This window comes from Hyperolius riggenbachi, chromosome 1 (genome assembly GCF_040937935.1).
Source record: "Hyperolius riggenbachi isolate aHypRig1 chromosome 1, aHypRig1.pri, whole genome shotgun sequence".
NCBI lineage: Eukaryota > Metazoa > Chordata > Amphibia > Anura > Hyperoliidae > Hyperolius > Hyperolius riggenbachi.
The window spans coordinates 649794268-649812438 of record NC_090646.1 but is presented as its reverse complement, the minus strand read 5'-3'; the positions used below and the strand labels follow the sequence as shown (position 1 = coordinate 649812438).

Genomic DNA, 18171 nt, shown 5'->3' with positions numbered 1-18171 from the left:
AGCAGTGTTTACGCCGTGATGTGGTCAAACGTGGATTCACATCATAGGTGTGCAGAAACTGTGTGATGCTATTTAATAGTATGCCATAACCCCAAAGCAGCAAACACAGCCAACTATGACCATTAAATAATAAATGCAGCAACAGTTACCCCAGACACCACAAAATAAACGCAATGGGCAACATTTCAGCACAAAATAATCGCATTGCGGGCAACATGTCAGCATAAAATAAACGCAATGGGGGCAAACATGACAGTACAAAATAAACGCAATGGGGGCAAACATGTCAGTACAAAATAAACGCACTGCGGGCAAACATGTCAGTACAAAATAAACGCACTGCGGGCAAACATGTCAGTACAAAATAAACGCACTGCGGGCAAACATGTCAGTACAAAATAAACGCACTGCGGGCAAACATGTCAGTACAAGATAAACGCACTGCGGGCAAACATGTCAGTACAAGATAAACGCACTGCGGGCAAACATGTCAGTACAAGATAAACGCACAGTGGGCAAACATGTCAGTACAAGATAAACGCACGGTGGGCAAACATGTCAGTACAAGATAAACGCACTGCGGGCAAACATGTCAGTACAAGATAAACGCACTGCGGGCAAACATGTTAGTACAAAATACACGCAATGCGGCCAAACATGTCAGTACAAGATAAACGCACTGCGGGCAAACATGTCAGTACAAAATACACGCAATACGGCCAAACATGTCAGTACAAGATAAACGCACTGCGGGCAAACATGTCAGTACAAAATACACGCAATGCGGCCAAACATGTCAGTACAAGATAAACGCACTGCAGGCAAACATGTCAGTACAAAATACACGCAATGCGGCCAAACATGTCAGTACAAGATAAACGCACTGCGGGCAAACATGTCAGTACAAAATACACGCAATGCGGCCAAACAAGTCAGTACAAGATAAACGCACTGCGGGCAAACATGTGAGTACAAGATAAACGCACTGCGGGCATACATGTCAGTACAAGATAAACGCACTGCGGGCAAACATGTCAGTACAAAATACACGCAATGCGGGCAAACATGTCAGTACAAAATACACGCAATGCGGCCAAACACTTCACCTGCAAGAAAAGGCATTTACTCACCTGGCAGAAGACGTCCCCTCACGCAGCCGGCCTCTGGTGCCTCAGGTGCAGCTCCCCCTGGCCTGGACGATGTTCAATCTCCCGCTCAGCCTCTCACAGGCAGAGCAGGGCTACGGCAAGATGGCGTCCGGAGGCGGAGCCCTGTACTGGAGACAAATAGTCTCCAATACAGGGCTCCGCCTCCGGACGCCATCTTCCCGTAGCCCTGCTCTGCCTGCCGGAGGAGAACATTGCAGGCTGGAGCGGGCTGCGGGGAATGAACTAGCGCAGCGTCTAGTAGACGCTGCGGCTAGTTCATTGTACGGTGGCCAGAGTCCCGAGGCCGGGACGTCCCGCTGCTAAAAGCGGGACGTTTCCCGGGACCTCATGCAGCCTGGGACAGCGCCCCCCCGAAGGCGGGACGCGTCCCGGGTAAAGCGGGACGTATGGTCACCGTATTTAAAGAGACACTGAAGCGAAAAAAAAATATGATATAGTGAATTGGTTGTGTACTATGAATAATTACTAGAAGATTAGCAGCAAAGAAAATATTCTCATGTTTTCATTTTCAGGTATATAGTGTTTTTTCTAACATTGCATCATTCTATAATATGTGCAGATTACACAACACTCAGCATTCAAAATAAGTCTTTCAGAGCAGTCTGTGAAGTAATGACCTCTCTTCTAGCAGAGAAAAAGTAAACAGTTCACTTACAGTTGAGATAATAAAAGTCAGATAACAGCCCTCTCCACGACTAACTTAGTCGGAGAGCTTAATGGCTTTTTTGAATAGAGATTAGAGTGGGGCCGAACCTCCGATTTTACGTTCGCGAACCGGGTTCGCGAACTTCCGCGTAAGGTTCGGTTCGTGTAAAAGTTCGCGAACCGCAATAGACTTCAATGGGGATGCGAACTTTGAAAAAAAAAAAATTATGCTGGCCACAAAAGTGATGGAAAAGATGTTTCAAGGGGTCTAACACCTGGACCCCCAGGTGGAGGAGTGGGATACATGCCAAAAGTCCCCGGGAAAAATCTGGATTTGACGCAAAGCAGCGTTTTAAGGGCAGAAATCACATTGAATGCTAAATGACAGGCCTAAAGTGCTTTCAAACATCTTGCATGTGTATACATCAATCAGGTAGTGTAATTAAGGTACTGCTTCACACTGACACACCAAACTCACCGTGTAACGCACCGCAAACAGCTGTTTGTGTAGTGACGGCCGTGCTGGACTGGTGCGCACCATGGCGAGAGTGCAGGTTTTGGTGGCTTTACAGCCCATATGGTCGCCTGGGTGATGAACAGAACAGGTATGCAGTGGCGGGTTCACTGAACAGAACAGGTATGCAGTGGTGGGTTCACAGAACAGGTATGCAGTGGCGGGTTCACTGAACAGAACAGGTATGCAGTGGCGGGTTCACTGAACAGAACAGGTATGCAGTGGCGGGTTCACTGAATAGGTATACAGTGGCGGGTTCACTGAACACAACAGGTATGCAGTGGCGAGTTCACTGAACAGGAATACAGTGGCGGGTTCACTGAACAGAACAGGTATGCAGTGGCGGGTTCACTGAACAGAACAGATATGCAGTGGTGGGTTTACTGAACAGTACAGGTATGCAGTGGCAGGTTCACTGAACAGGTATGCAGTGGTGGGTTCACTGAACAGGTATGCAGTGGTGGGTTCACTGAACAGGTATGCAGTGGTGGGTTCACTGAACAGGTATGCAGTGGTGGGTTCACAGAACAGGTATGCAGTGGTGGGTTCACAGAACAGGTATGCAGTGGCAGGTTCACTGAACAGGTATGCAGTGGTGGGTTCACTGAACAGGTATGCAGTGGTGGGTTCACTGAACAGGTATGCAGTGGCGGGTTCACTGAACAGAACAGGTATGCAGTGGCGGGTTCACTGAACAGTACAGGTATGCAGTGGCAGGTTCACTGAACAGGTATGCAGTGGTGGGTTCACAGTACAGGTATGCAGTGGTGGGTTCACAGAACAGGTATGCAGTGGTGGGTTCACAGTACAGGTATGCAGTGGTGGGTTCACAGAACAGATATGCAGTGGTGGGTTCACAGAACAGGTATGCAGTGGCAGGTTCACTGAACAGGTATGCAGTGGTGGGTTCACTGAACAGGTATGCAGTGGTGGGTTCACAGAACAGGTATGCAGTGGCAGGTTCACTGAGCAGGTATGCAGTGGTGGGTTCACTGAACAGGTATGCAGTGGTGGGTTCACAGAACAGGTATGCAGTGGTGGGTTCACAGAACAGGTATGCAGTGGCAGGTTCACTGAACAGGTATGCAGTGGTGGGTTCACAGTACAGGTATGCAGTGGTGGGTTCACAGAACAGGTATGCAGTGGAGGGTTCACTGAACAGGTATGCAGTGGTGGGTTCACAGTACAGTTATGCAGTGGTGGGTTCACAGAACAGGTATGCAGTGGCAGGTTCACTGAACAGGTATGCAGGTATCCAGTGGGCTCACTGAACAGAACAGGTATGCAGCCAGGAACAAGCTAAGCCTAACTAATCTTTCCCTATGAGAGACAGTCTGCAGCAGCTCGCCCTACTCTCACTAACGCAGGCACACGAGTGAGCGTAATGGCCGCCGCTGCCTGCCTTTTATTAGGGAGGGAGTGGCTCCAGGGGATAGTGTAGCCTAATTGGCTACACTGGGCCTGCTGACTGTGATGTAGAGGGTCAAAGTTGACCCTCATGGTGCATTATGGGGAGAACCGAACTTCCGCAAAAGTTCGCCTGCGGGACGCGAACGTGAACCACTGAAGTTTGCATGGAACCGTTCGCAGGCGAACCGTTCGGCCCAACTCTAATAGAGATAAGAACTGGAGTTTCTCAACTCTTCCTGTACTGGAAACAATTAGACTGATGTATCTGATCTTAATGTTTTATTTCTTAGCTGTACTACACATACAAATCATAATATCATTTTTTTATCGCTTCAGTGTCTCTTTAAGGAACCAATACACACATATTAGTTAAAAAACTTTTTCTGCGCAGAAAGTTATTACATTAAAACCACCAGAGCCTGCCCACATTACCCCTTCATAGTACCTAGGCTTGCGTGCATGGAGTCTGTCCCATGACTTCTGTACTCCACGCACCCAAGCCCAGACCACCTAACCGTCACTCAACAGCGCACCACCAAACACACAGCAGCTGCCTCCCTCTGATAGGGATGGGTCCTTTCAAGGTATAAAGCACAAAGCTGCAGCAAGGATGTATTAGCCGGCTTAAGCACAAACAAGCAGGTTAGCAGGCTCAGCAAGCCACGTAGAGACAATGCTGCCCAAGCATCTTTCCTCCAGCATTATTCATTAATCATTATACTTGCGTAAGTCCATAGGGTGTAGCTTCTCCCATCTGTATGCCAGAGCTCTTCCTTCATCAATGGTCTGAGGCTGTCACTGTTAAGGGCAGTCACATGTCAAGTGTATTTCTGATATGGGAGCTCGGTTTTCTCCTGGCGCTTCCCAATATGTCACCCCAGTATCACCACATACAATGTCCCCTTGTTGCGGGTTATTTGCATTTGGCTGCCATCACCCTGTCTGCACTTGCAATTAGTGCCCAATCTTGCCGGCTGGCCGTGTCAGCATAAGGCTAGTACAGCGTGGTGAGGGATCAGGCTCCTCCCACCGACCAGTTTCGCGTCACATGACGCTTCATCAGGGCGTGACACATTAAAACACATACCAATAAAAAATAAATTTCTTCCAGAGTAAAATGAGCCATACATTACTTCTTTCCTATGTTGCTCTCACTTAAGGTAAGTAGTAGAAATCTGACATTACCATCAGGTTTTGGGCTAGTCCATCTCTTCATGGGGGATTCTCAGCATGGCCTTTATTCTTTATAAAGACACTCCCTGAAAAAGATTCATACAAAGATGCTGGCCAGCCTTCCTGCTCGCGGCACACTTTTTGGCAGTTGGACGGAGCAACTGCCAATCACTAAGGGCTTTTAAAAATAAAGAAAACCCTGAGAACCCCCTATGAGAAGATGGGCTAGTCCAAAATCTGTCGGTAATGTCAGATTTCTACTACTTACTGTAAGTGACGGCAACATAGGAGAAAAGTAATTTATGGCTCATTTCACTCTGGAAGAATGTACTTCTTATTTGTGTTTGTTTACATGTATTTAAAATTTTAGGATTTTCGCAACAGAGGTCCTTTAACCCTCCTGGTGGTCTATTAAAAACCGCCAGGGGGCAGTGCAGCAGTTTTTTAATAATATTTTTTTTTTACATCATGTAGCGAGCCCAGGGCTCGCTACATGATAGCCGCTGTGCAGCGGCATCCCCCCACCCTCCGGCAATCTGCGATCAGGAAATCCCGTTCAAAGAACAGGATTTCCTGGAGGGCTTCCTCTGTCGCCATGACGTCATTGGGAGTCCCGATCCACCCCTCAGCGCTGCCTGGCACTGATTGGCCAGGCAACGCACGGGGTATGGGGGGGGGGAGGCGTCGCAGCGATCGGAGTGCACACGTAGCTAGCAAAGTGCTAGTTGCTTGATGTAAAAAAAACAAACTATGCAAATCGGCCCAGCAGGGCCTGAGAAATCCTCCTGCGTGGCTTACCCCGGGGTTACCGCCAGGAAGGTTAAAGAGGAACTTTAACCCAAGATAAAACGTCATCCCAATCAGTAGCTGATACCCCTTTTCTCAAGATAAAAGTTCAGAGACATCTGTATGGCTGATATTGTGGTGAAACCCCTCCCCTGGTCTGATGTCATGACCATGGTACTGACAGATTCCTTTCTGTGAGCCTTGTTGCATTATGGGAAATAACAACTGTTCCCAACTGCCAAGCAACCAATATTCCCCTCTTTGCATATGCCTATCTATAAAATTTTTTAGCTTTGCATTGTTAGTGGGTGTGTTTTTAGATAATGGCAGTTGGTGCTGTCTATTTTCTTGTCTACCAGCAGTAAAGATGCTGACCCAAGTGAAAATAACATCATGAATAAAATTGTTTATTGTTTACAATATTCATCACATTTATAAATGATTAAGTCTGTGTTTGCCCATTGTAAAGTCTTTCTTCTTTCTGATTTACATTCAGAGATTTATCACTGGTGGTGACATCTTGAGTTCTACCTGGTGATCTGTGCGGAATGTTCCATAGTGAGAGTTCTATGCACAGAGAGAGAAAGTGCTTGCTTGGCAGTTGGAAACAGCTGTTAATTTCCACAATGCAATGAGGTTCACAGACAGGAAACTGTTAGGACCATGGTCCTGACATCACACTGTGGGAGGGGTTTCACCACAATATCAGCCATACAGAATTCCCTCTAACCCCCCCCCCCCCCCCCCCCCCCCATGATCCGTTTGAGGAAAGGTAAAGATTTCTCGTGGGAAAGGGTGTATCCGGTACTGATTGGGATGAAGTTCAGTTGTGGGTTAAAGTTCCTCTTTTTAAAAAGAAAACCCTGTGTAGTGGAAAGGTTCTGGATGGTCCAGAGGTTTACTTTGTCCTTGTGCAGCCCATGGTTTCATTGCAGGGTCCCTCTATACATATTTGACTTAACTGAGTCTAATAGGTTTGTTTTGCCTGTTGACGAGAGCATCCGGACTGGGCATGTGCGAGTAGAGCTCTGTACACATGCAAAAGGAGAGTTGACAGCGAGGGATCATTGCCCTATGTGTTGGGCGACAGTTCAGGGCCGACATGGTACAGAAATGTCACTAGCCTGTAGGCTAGCATTGCATTCTGTTGGTATGTGGGTGGGAGGACAATGGAGCGGCACACAGGTGACATCATGAGGCGACAGAGCGAGTGGAGAAAACAATGCTCTTAGCCAGAAATCAGCCAATTCAATACACTTGGCGGATTGCTGGCTGCTGTACACATGCTCGATTCTCGGCCTGCTTGTTAGCAGCCCTGATAAAATCCCCGACTGAGCATTCAGTCTGGCTTTGCTCAGGAATCATTATAGCTGAGGCTGTCTTCTCTTATGTCTTTTCAAGCCCAAGCCTGCCCCCTTGTGGCTCTGCTCTAATGACTCAGCTATAAAGATTCCTGAGCAAAGCCAGACTTAATGCTCAGTCGGGGATTTTATCGGGGCTGATAAGAAGCAAGCTGAACAGTTAAAAATGAAACAGAGAGCAGGGTAGGTGTTTTCTGTAATGTTCCCACTGATATACGGTATATGGTAAAATACATGAGGGTGCTTCGTCTCAGGTTCACTTTAAGTGGGAACTGAGTCTAAGGGCTCGTACACATGCCCAACTGCTGTTGCCCATTAGGGATCAGGAGCTGATCACGGGGCGCGTCAGCTGTGTAGCTGACTACATGCAGGCTGCCGGGTTAGGTGGCCGTTACTCTGCTACTTTGCTAACTTCTGTAAATATGTGAATTGTATATTGTAATTGTTGTGTATAGCACTTTATCACTCTATCACTAGGATATTAGCACTCCTGACAAAGTTTCCAATTTAGGAAATGAAACATGTCGAGTTTTGGTGTAGGGTTCACAGTATTTATTAGCGTGAACTAGGAGGATGGTCATGTGACCCAAAACTTTGTTTCCTCCAGTCCGCTGCGTTCACAGTTTACCTATTAGCTAGCAAATAAGAAAATATGTTAATGTTTTAATGTAACTCTATTAAAAGTTAAATTTTAATCTACCTTTCCAATAGGGTACATTTTTGTTTAGTTACATGCTATGTTGCTATGCGGGGGGGAGGACGACAAGCGGCACAACTGTCCAATCTCCAAGCAGAGAAGCGCCCATTGACCTTTTGTACAAAAGGGCTATTGTGATTTGCCCAACTCACAATAGCTCCTGTAGTGTCTGTGGGCCTACATGCACCCACGTTCACTCTAGTGGGTTCCGAGCCCCCAACTTGCAGCCAGTCTTGACAAGAGCCTCACGGATTATTCTAGCGACTCTGTCCCATCACTCGAGAACAATCTGTAGCGCTCGCTATGCCTCTCCCTGGAGACAGGAACAGGTTCTCCCACATGACAGCAATAGGCAAACGGCAGCTTACTAGCGATTTCTACAGGGACGTGTCCTTGTCACACAGCATGTCGTCATCGGTCTCACAGCAGAATCCAACAACACAACATGAAGCAACAAAGGACCATCCGTGACACGTGTAATCAACAGGTCTATACATGACACCTCAAAAAGAGTCAACTTGTTTCTTATAAACAAAAACTTTTTGTTTGTCGTTTTTAAAGTGTAAAGTTTGAGTTTAGCACTAAAACCATAGTGCACTTAGATTTATACAGCTGTTGTCCTTCTCCCTTGTTCTTGGGAATCGCGGACGACACTAATAGCTGTGCGATGGAAGCCGCCTGCCTCTGCTGTGGCTCCAGCTGCCACCCTGTGCCAGTCTCTGTCCCCTTCACCCAGCATATTCACCCCTTTCCAATCCTGGACCCCATGCTGACTATTCTCCTGGTGTTTGGACTAGCCACCTCCATCCTACGCAATCTTTACCTCAGAGGGCTGGTGTCTCACAGCACGCATCTGCCATCTGCTGACACCTTTCAGAACTGCACTTCCTGTTTCCTTCCAGTGAGATAATGGTAAAAACTACAATGAAGCTAAAGGTGGCCACTAATGGTCCAATTTTCTAGCGAAAAATCGTTCGAGCGATCAGAAATTCTGATCGGAAGAAAAATCGTTCACTACACCATCAACGAACCAATCTTTGCTATCTATCGATCACGATCGTCTTTAAAGTTCAAAATTTCGTTCGACGAAAATTCAGTCGGACGACTTTTTTTTCACTCGTTCATAATCGATCATAACCATTAATGGAGATTATTTACTGGCAATTCGACCACTGCCGACCTAGAATTTTTTCGCTAGAAATTGGTCCATTAGTGGCCAGCTTAAGGCTAATACTTGATACACACGGTGCGTTCCCGCACTCAATGCGCCGCTCGATTTCCGGCCGTTTGATTACATCCGAGCATTTCCGAGCGCATTTCGATAATTGTTAGGTTGATTCACATGTAAAGTATGCCAAATCGACCCAACGATCCATCGAAACGCGAATCGGACAAGTCGGAAATAATCGAGTCAACGCGAATCGACGGGAATCGAACGGCGCATCGAGTGCAGGAACGTACCGTGTGTATCCAGCATTACATCCAGTTACTGTCGCTTGCCATCACTTGGCAACAGTTCATGGCTGAGTTCAGGTAGGTTAGCGACATGTTCTGTTGCTAGGAAGCGAGGTGGAGAGATGAGGTGTTACGTGACAGAGCAGGAGAACAATGGCCTCATCCAGCGCTCGTATGAGATGATCTGGCACGCCTGATAACTCTAGATTCTTGGGAGAATCAGCCCCCTGCCTCCCACCTCAGATTCCAACCATCTAGCGGGTGTACAAGTCATAACTCCAGTCAAGTAAGAAAAATATACTGTATGTATAGAGGAACTTCAGCCTAAACAAACATACTGTCATTAAGTTACATTAGTTATGTTAATTAAAATAGATAGGTAATATAATCTCTTACCCACCCTGTTTTAAAAGAACAGGCAAATGTTTGTGACTTCATGGGGGCAGCCATCTTTTTCATGGGGGCAGCCATCTTTTTGGTTGAAAAGAAGTGACAGGGAGCAGGAGACACAGTTCCTACTGTCCTGTGTCCCGATCACCCCTCCCAGCTGCGCACGCTAGGCTTCAAATCTCAAATTCAAAATTGAAAAAAATAAATTTGCGCCAAAACAGCAGAACAAGAACATCCGAAATCCCATCATGCTTTTCACAGCATCAGGGGAAAAATGCCCGGGCAGTTTTCTTCTGTGCAACTAAAAATGAGGCTTGAGTAAGGAAAACAAAGGTCTGATGTTGTGAAACTGTTAAAGAAACACCAAGCCTTTTCAGTTCTGCTGAGTAGATTTTTAGTCTGGAGGTTCACTTTAAGTGACAACCATTGAGAAAAAATGTTAAGTTTTAGAATACATAAAATGATAAAAATGAAAATATAATGTATTAATAATGACATCTTTCCTATGTTGCTGTCACTTACAGTACGTAGTGAAAATATGACAGATCTGGCAGGTTTCGGACTAGTCCATTTCCTCATGGGGGATTTTCAGTTATTTCTTTCTATACAAAAGCACTAAGGGCCCGTTCACACTGCACGCGTTTCCAGCCGCGTTTTGGAAACGCGTGCAGGTGGCCAAAACGCACGACATCAGACATTGCATAGAGTGCAATGTCTGATGTTCACACTGCATGCGTTCCGGACCTGTGCGGTCCGGGAACGCATGCTGCACGCAGATTTTGCAAAAACGCGTGGCTGTCCCATTCACTTTTCAGTGATGGGATCAGCCACGCAACGCACACAAACGCGGATGGCCATGCGTTCGTACGCGTTGCGGTCCGCACGCGTTCCGCACGCATGGCCATCCGCATTTCTGATCTGAACGGGCCCTTACTGAACTGCAGTTGCTCAGTCCAACTGCCAAAATAGTGTGCAAAGCAGTAGGGAAACTGTCCAATATCTTTGTATAGATCCTTTCCACAGACAGCTTTTGTAAAAAAATTTCTAGACAGCGATCAATGAATATTGCAATATAACTATTTATTCATAATCTTAAAATCACAACATATGATTATGCACTGAATTTGCTAGAGTAGCTTCACATAATGCATCAATCTCATACATTCTCTCTTGCACAAACCACACCCACTACCCTATTGCGGTAGGTAAAAATAATAAAAATAGTAAAAATACATAAAAATGCATAAAAAATGAAATAGAAGATTCTTGTGGAATGTAGATCCTTTATACAACCTTTAGGGCTCGTTCACACTAAGGGCGTTTTCGGGCTTTTTTCAAGCACAGGCGATTTTCAAAATCGCCCACAAAACGCTTGTGCAATGAATCTCTATGAGGAGGTTCATATCAGCGCGTTTCGTTCGCTTTGCGCTCCGCAAAGTGGTGCCCATACCATTTTTGGCCGATTTTGATCTAATGGAAGGTATAGGAAGAGCGCTAAATGCTCACAAAATCGCTTTATGCGGCGATTGTGTTCGCATTTTTTAAGAATAAATACATTGTATTTATTAATTTCCGAATCAAAGAGTTCACTTCCTGACTGACGTCAGGAAGTGAAAAAAACGGAATCGCTCTGCAAAAGTGCGTACAAAAGCGCTTTGCACAAAATCATACTGCGCAATGGAGCCCCGGGAGGGGGGATAATAAAAACGCGCAAAAAAATGTGTGTGTGTGTCTCTTAAGGAACTACCCACTGCTTTCGAGACACTCAGCTCCCATGATGCTTTGCAATGTAACAACAGGAAGTCTGACACCACCATAGTAAAATCAACACCCCTTAATCCTGGTGTCAGAAGCATGGAGATCTGGGCCATGCAACAAATTCAGCAACCATTTATTATTGGTGTCAGAAGTCAGGAGATCTGAGGCACTGAAAACACTGTAATGAAACTATTAGCAATGCTGAGAACTGCAGATGTACATTTCATACTTTTCTGCCTGAACTTGAAAGAATACATGAGGTGGATAAAGTAATAGCAGATTTACTTACCTGGGGGGGTTCCTCCAGCCCCTAGAAGCCTATGTGTCCCTCGCTGCAGCTCCACCTTTGGCCATTCTCCTTGTGTCCCCTCCATATTGGCTGCCGAACCACTTCTGCACTTGCACGCGTACGCACCGCTTGTGGTACCGTAGCTGGGAGCGTTCTGCACAAGCACAGGAGCACTGCGCCTGCACAGAATGGTCCCAGCCACAGGAACGTGACTGCGAGCAGCCGCCAACCTGGCTGGGTCAGCAGCTGCTGTGGAGGGGACCCTGGGAGACTGGCTGAGAGCGGAGCTGTGGTGAGGGACACAGAGACTTCTAGGGGTTGGAGGAAACCCCAGGTAAGTCAAACTGTTAACAGTGTATTCACTTTATTTGGGTCTGTTGCTGCCCCAGCTTGAGACTTATCCACTCCATGACTGCCGCCTACCCTGACCTAGGCCTATGTTTTTGCATATGCTATCTGCAATCCGTGAATTTGCATGTGACTATTACACGTACAACATAGGCCTGTAATGGAAACAAGGCCTGACAGAGGGTAATACAAATCTGATTTTGGACTACACCAATGCAAGTACAGCAGAACAAATTGGGGGTTTATATGAGCTATATTTAGTAAAAAAAATTGTAACACTTTACTATAACTGTACTATAACAAGGTTACATATAACATGTTTTGTGGGAATTGTCATCAAAACTGTTACGGCATAATTACAGTCAAAAAGACATCACCTGACGCACGTTTCACAGCCCAAAATGCAGCTTCATCAAAGGCACAATTCACATTCCCTCTGTGCGCAATGTACAGATCTAAATTGTGCAACACTGTACTGGAGGTAAATGAGAGCAAGATCTATAACCACAAGATTACGTAGATTAATTGTGTGGACTACGGTACAATCGGTTCAGGTGAAATTGTAATTATTTTATACTGCAGGATAGAACTTTTCATGTTTTAAATAGCATATGCTTGGAAGAAAAGTGAATTGTGCCTCTGAAGATGCTGCGTGTTGGACCGTGAAACGCACATCAGGCAATGTTTTTATGATTGTAATTATGCCATAAGAGTTTTTAAGATAATTCCCATGAAAATGTTATATTTATTCCTGTTGTAAAGTAAAGCTAAAGTAAAGTGTTGTACAGTCATTTTTTTTTACTAAACATAGCTCCAATAAAGCCGCAATTAGTTCTAATGTAATTGCATTGGGGTACACCTAGGGGGAGGAGCAAAAGATACTTGTATTGGATTATAGTATACAGATATAGGTTTTGGACTAATACATACAGTATGTTTATGGGGGATTCTCAGAGTTTTCTTTGCTTTCAAAAGAACTTACTGAACGTAGCACTTGCTCAGTCCAATTGCTAAGATAGTGTGAAAAAACGAGTGAGGGGGCTGGCCAGCATCTTAGTATAGCTGCAGCTCCTCTCCAGGGATTGATTTTGTAAAAGATAAAGTAAATACAGGGGATCCCTCATGAGGAGATGGACCAGTCCAGAGCCTACTGTGACAGTGACATAGGTAAAAAGTAATTTACAGTGCATTTTACTCTGGGATGGTCATGGAAAAGGTGGATTAGAGGAAGTGGTGACAGGACCCCTTAAAACCCACCAGGTCCTAGGCATCTGCCTAAGTGCATTGAAGATGTTCCAGGCATGACTCAGAGCTGCAGTATTTCACTTTGGTCTTCACAAATCATAACCAGAGATTGTTAAAAAAAAAAGGAGAAATAACAAAGAACAAGCAAGTAAAAGCAATACAGTTAAAAGACGTTAGTAAAGAACAGAACCATAACTGTACCTGTCAGGCAGCAGAATGGGGACAAGTCATTGAGGAATTCACAGAATCCTTGAGGCGACACCTAGTGGAGCTCCAGGTGAACTGCAGGCGCAGGACTGTGATTGTGCGATGACTCCCGCAGAGTCCCGGCTGGCAGGCTGTAACACGAGGCAGAGCAGACCGGACACCGGGCACAGCAGTACTTGCCAAGCTGAGATCAGCTCTCTATTCCCAGCAGGGTGTCAGCGATCCTCCCGGGACCGGCGATTAGCGTTAGCGAGGCTGCGGGTCACGTGGGCCGGGCATGCTGTCCCGGGGTTGCTAAGGACGCGCAGTGCGGGTTGGGTTGGACAGCAGGGGGCGGTGCTGGGCGGGCGTCAGGGGAACATGCTTTGTATGCTGCAATACACTTTGCTGTACCACAATGCTGCTGCTGCTGTACTCACTGCAGCTACACCCTGCCTGCTGTATGCACTACAGTACTGCTGCTATGTGACTGACCTCCCTGCTGCTGACAGTCCCCATCCCTGCAATACACCCTGCTGTATGCACTCTACACAGTACTGCTGCCATGTGACTGACCTCCCTGCTGCTGACAGTCCCAATCCTTGCATACACCCTGCTGTATGCACTCTACACAGTACTGCTGCTATGTGACTGACCTCCCTGCTGCTGACAGTCCCAATCCCTGCAATACACCCTGCTGTATGCACTCTACACAGTACTGCTGCCATGTGACTGTCCTCCCTGCTGCTGACAGTCTCAATCCCTGCAATACACCCTGCTGTATGCACTCTACACAGTACTGCTGCTATGTGACTGACCTCCCTGCTGCTGACAGTCCCAATCCCTGCAATACACCCTGCTGTATGCACTCTACACAGTACTGCTGCCATGTGACTGTCCTCCCTGCTGCTGACAGTCTCAGTCCCTGCAATACACCCTGCTGTATACACTCTACACAGTGCTGCTGCCATGTGACTGACCTCCCTGCTGCTGACAGTCTCAATCCCTGCAATACACTCTGCTTTATACACTATATACAGTACTGCTGCTATGTGACTGTCCTCCCTGCACTGACAGTCCCCAACCCTGCAATACACCCAGCTGTATGTACTCTACACAGTACATCTGCCCTGTGACTGTCCCCATCCCTGCAATACACCCTGCTGTATACACTATACACAGTACTGCTGCCATGTGACTGCCCTCCCTGCTACGGACAGTTCCCCGTCCCTGCAATACACCCTGCTGTATGTACTCTACACAGTACTGCTGCCATGTGATGATGTGACTGCCCTCCCTGCTGCTGATAGTCCCCCATCCCTGCAATACACCCTGCTGTATACACTATACACAGTACTGCTGCCATGTGACTGCCCTCCCTGCTACTGACAGTTCCCCATCCCTGCAATACACCCTGCTGTATGCACTCTACACAGTACTGCTGACATGTGACTGCCCTCCCTGCTGCTGATAGTCCCCCATCCCTGCAATACACCCTGCTGTATACACTCTACACAGTACTGCTGCCATGTGACTGCCCTCCCTGCTACTGACAGTTCCCCATCCCTGCAATATACCCTGCTGTATGCACTCTACACAGTACTGCTGCCATGTGACTGTCCTCCCTGCTGCTGACAGTCCCCCATCCCTGCAATACACCCTGCTGTATGCACTCTACACAGTACTGCTGCCATGTGACTGTCCTCCCTGCTGCTGACAGTCCCCCATCCCTGCAATACACCCTGCTGTATGCACTCTACACAGTACTGCTGCCATGTGACTGTCCTCCCTGCTGCTGACAGTCCCCAGCCTCTGGATTTTTTCCTCTACTGAGGAAAGTATTTTTTGGGGGGGCCACTTTTTTCCCTACAAGAACACTTTAAAGTGGAACTGAACTCTTGCACAGGACAGAAGGAAAACACAGAGAAATGCACCCTGTATGTATTCAGAGAGTTTAGCCTGTCTAATTCCCCCTCACCTGTGACTAATCAAAAATTGTTATTTGATCTCTCACCTGTGCCAGCTCAGGAATCTTGGCAGTCCTCGGCAGAGCAGCTAATTTGAAAAACACAGGATGTTAACCCTATGCCTGCTTCCATGAAAGCAGGGAGTAGACACACGGCAGATTTATTGCAGGATTTGTATCAGTTATAACAAATAAATGTTTTTCTTTAAAGATTATTATGCTGTGGCTGATCTTTACAGCACAGGTACACTTTAACACAAACTGAAAACGCAAAAGAAGGACCACCACCAATTAATGTTTGTTCAATCAACATATATATATCTTTATTTAAATTCCTTCTCAGTCCAGCAGAACGACATACACACAGTTCTCCTCTGGACACAGCGACAGAAGAGGATTACCCTGATCACAGGATACATCAATATGGCTTACATCAGTATAGGCTCATATCAACATCAAGGGTTAGGTTACAAGTATCGGATCACAGTCAGCGACTACATACAATGGTTTACCGACATGTACAAAACAGGACGCAACTGTGTCATTGAGTCAAACCACAACCGCCATGATGAACAATGCAATAAGAGACCGTTTCCTCTAGAAAAATAAGCCCCTTAAGGGGATACAGCGCCCGGGGGCAAACAGAACCGTGCTCCCAGCATACATCTCTGGACATGCATGCGAGTCCTTGTTACATCTCAGTAGATTATTAATGGGCAGCACTGCTTTCTATGCTGGAGTATTGTCTATAATGACGCCAAAGCATTGAAACAGGAAGTGTTTCCTGTGACCTCACTTCCTTTCCAGGTACACGTGGTATAACCTTATAAGTTTTAATTTCTGCCTGTTTTGTTACCTTAGCAGGATACAGGCCCATTTTTAGCTTGTTTCATATCACACCTCCAAACTCTCTGGTCAGCTGCTATCACAGTGTCTAATTTACTGTTTTATTTGCAGGTAGCAATAAAAACAAAAGTCCCAAAATGTTACACGTAAAACTTAAAGGGGAACATAAACCAAGGATTGAAATTCATCCCAATCAGTAGCTGATACCCCCTTTCCCAAGAGACATCTTTACCTTTTCTCGAATAGGTCATTGGGGGCTCTGTGTAGCTAATATTGTGGTGAAACCCCTCCCACAGTGTGATGTCATGACCATGGTCCTGACAGTATGCTGTCTCTGAGCCTCGTTGCATTGGGGCAAATAACATCTTTTTACAACTGCCAAGCAAGCAGCATCTCCCTCTGTGCATAGAACTCTCACTAACAAACATTCCTTACAGATCTCCTGGCAGAACTAAAGATGTCATCACCAGTGTTACATTTCAGAATGTAAATCAGGGAGAGGAAAGATTTTACAATGGACACACACACAATAATAATTGAATATTGTAAAAAAAAATAAGCAATTTTATTCATTGTTATTTTTACTAGAGTTCCTCTTTAAGCCCAAGTCCAGGAAAATAAACATTTTTATACAGTAGCTTGAGGGGATCCCCTAATCTACTGCAGATTATTTTAGCTGTAGTAAAGTAAATACCTATACTGATCAATTATTGATCAAATCACATGGTCATAGTTCCCCTTACATTTCAGTGTGCGGCCAACAGGCAAGCCCTGCATCTGCTTTATGGCGGGAATGAGGCGGGGTTTCTGGCTCTTGCATACCGCTAGTCAAGCATTCACCTTTGTGGGAAGCCGCAGAGCTCTGGCTCACAAGATACCACCCATTTCTCTTAAGATGTTCATCTCATATCTGCTTTGCATTGTAACATAATCTGGTCCGACACTACTGTAATACATTGAAAAAGCCATTAACACTGGCGTCACAACTAGTTTGGAGGTTTGCAGCAGATGACCTCTGAGATACACGGGGACTCTCATTCTATTATTTAGAACTTTATCAGCCAAAAATGACATTTTACAATGACGTGTGCAGTTGATGATTGACTTTACACCAGAACGCATTATACTGTCACTTTAAGTGTTAAAGGGAAACATAACTTATGTTAATAAAGAAATATCATAAAAAATTGTCATAAATGTTGAATGGCACTGCTCAAGTTTTTTTTTTTTTTTTTTTTTTTGCGGTTTGTTATTAAAAATATTTTTTCCCTTTTCAGACTGACAGTGAGCTCAAGTAGTTTTTCTTTGGAGTCCTAGCGACAGTTTGGAGAACTGTTGCCATGTGACTCACTTAATCTCCACCTTCCTGCTCAGAGTAGAAGCCTTTGTTATGTGTGATATTAATCCTTGTAAAATACAGAGGCAGAAAGGACCACTATCGCAAAAATATAAAATACTTGAATACTTGAAAACTCATAAATAAAAAGTAAATTTTGCCCAGAGTAAAATGTGCCATAAATCACTTTACTCCTATGTTGCTGTCACTTACAGTAGGTTGTAGAAATCTGACAGGTTTGGGACTAGTCCATCTCCTCATGGGGTTTCTCAGAGTTTATTTATTTTCAAAAGCATTTAGTGAACAGCAGTTGCTCAGTCCAACTGCCAAACAGGTGGGGAGAGGCGGTCTGCATCTTTGTATAGATCCTTTCCAGGGAGAGCTTTTGTAAAGAATAAATGAAATAGTGAGAATTCCCCATGAAGAGATGGACTAGTAAAAAAAAAACCTGTCAGTTCTGTCACATTTCTACTAACTACTGTAAGTGACAGAAACATAGGAGAAAAAATAATTTATAGCTCATTTTACTCTTTTTTTTTTGCATTTTACAATTTTTCATGATCGTGGTCCTTTAAAATACCAAGCTTTTCTCAACTA

At 45.5% G+C, this 18171-nt stretch overlaps 1 protein-coding gene across 2 annotated transcripts in view; it reads right to left on the bottom strand.

Moving 5' to 3' along the window:
• Window positions 1-13670, bottom strand: part of LOXHD1 (lipoxygenase homology PLAT domains 1) — a 275680-nt gene extending 262010 nt beyond the window's left edge. The window contains exon 1 of one of the 2 annotated variants that reach the window (XM_068251570.1): window positions 13442-13670. The gene's annotated coding sequence lies outside the window, so the exon portion shown is untranslated. Of the gene's footprint in view, window positions 1-4923; window positions 4953-13441 lie in introns of those variants that run through there. The other variant, XM_068251579.1, reaches the window with a different exon arrangement.
• Between the last annotated feature and the right edge of the window lie 4501 nt (window positions 13671-18171).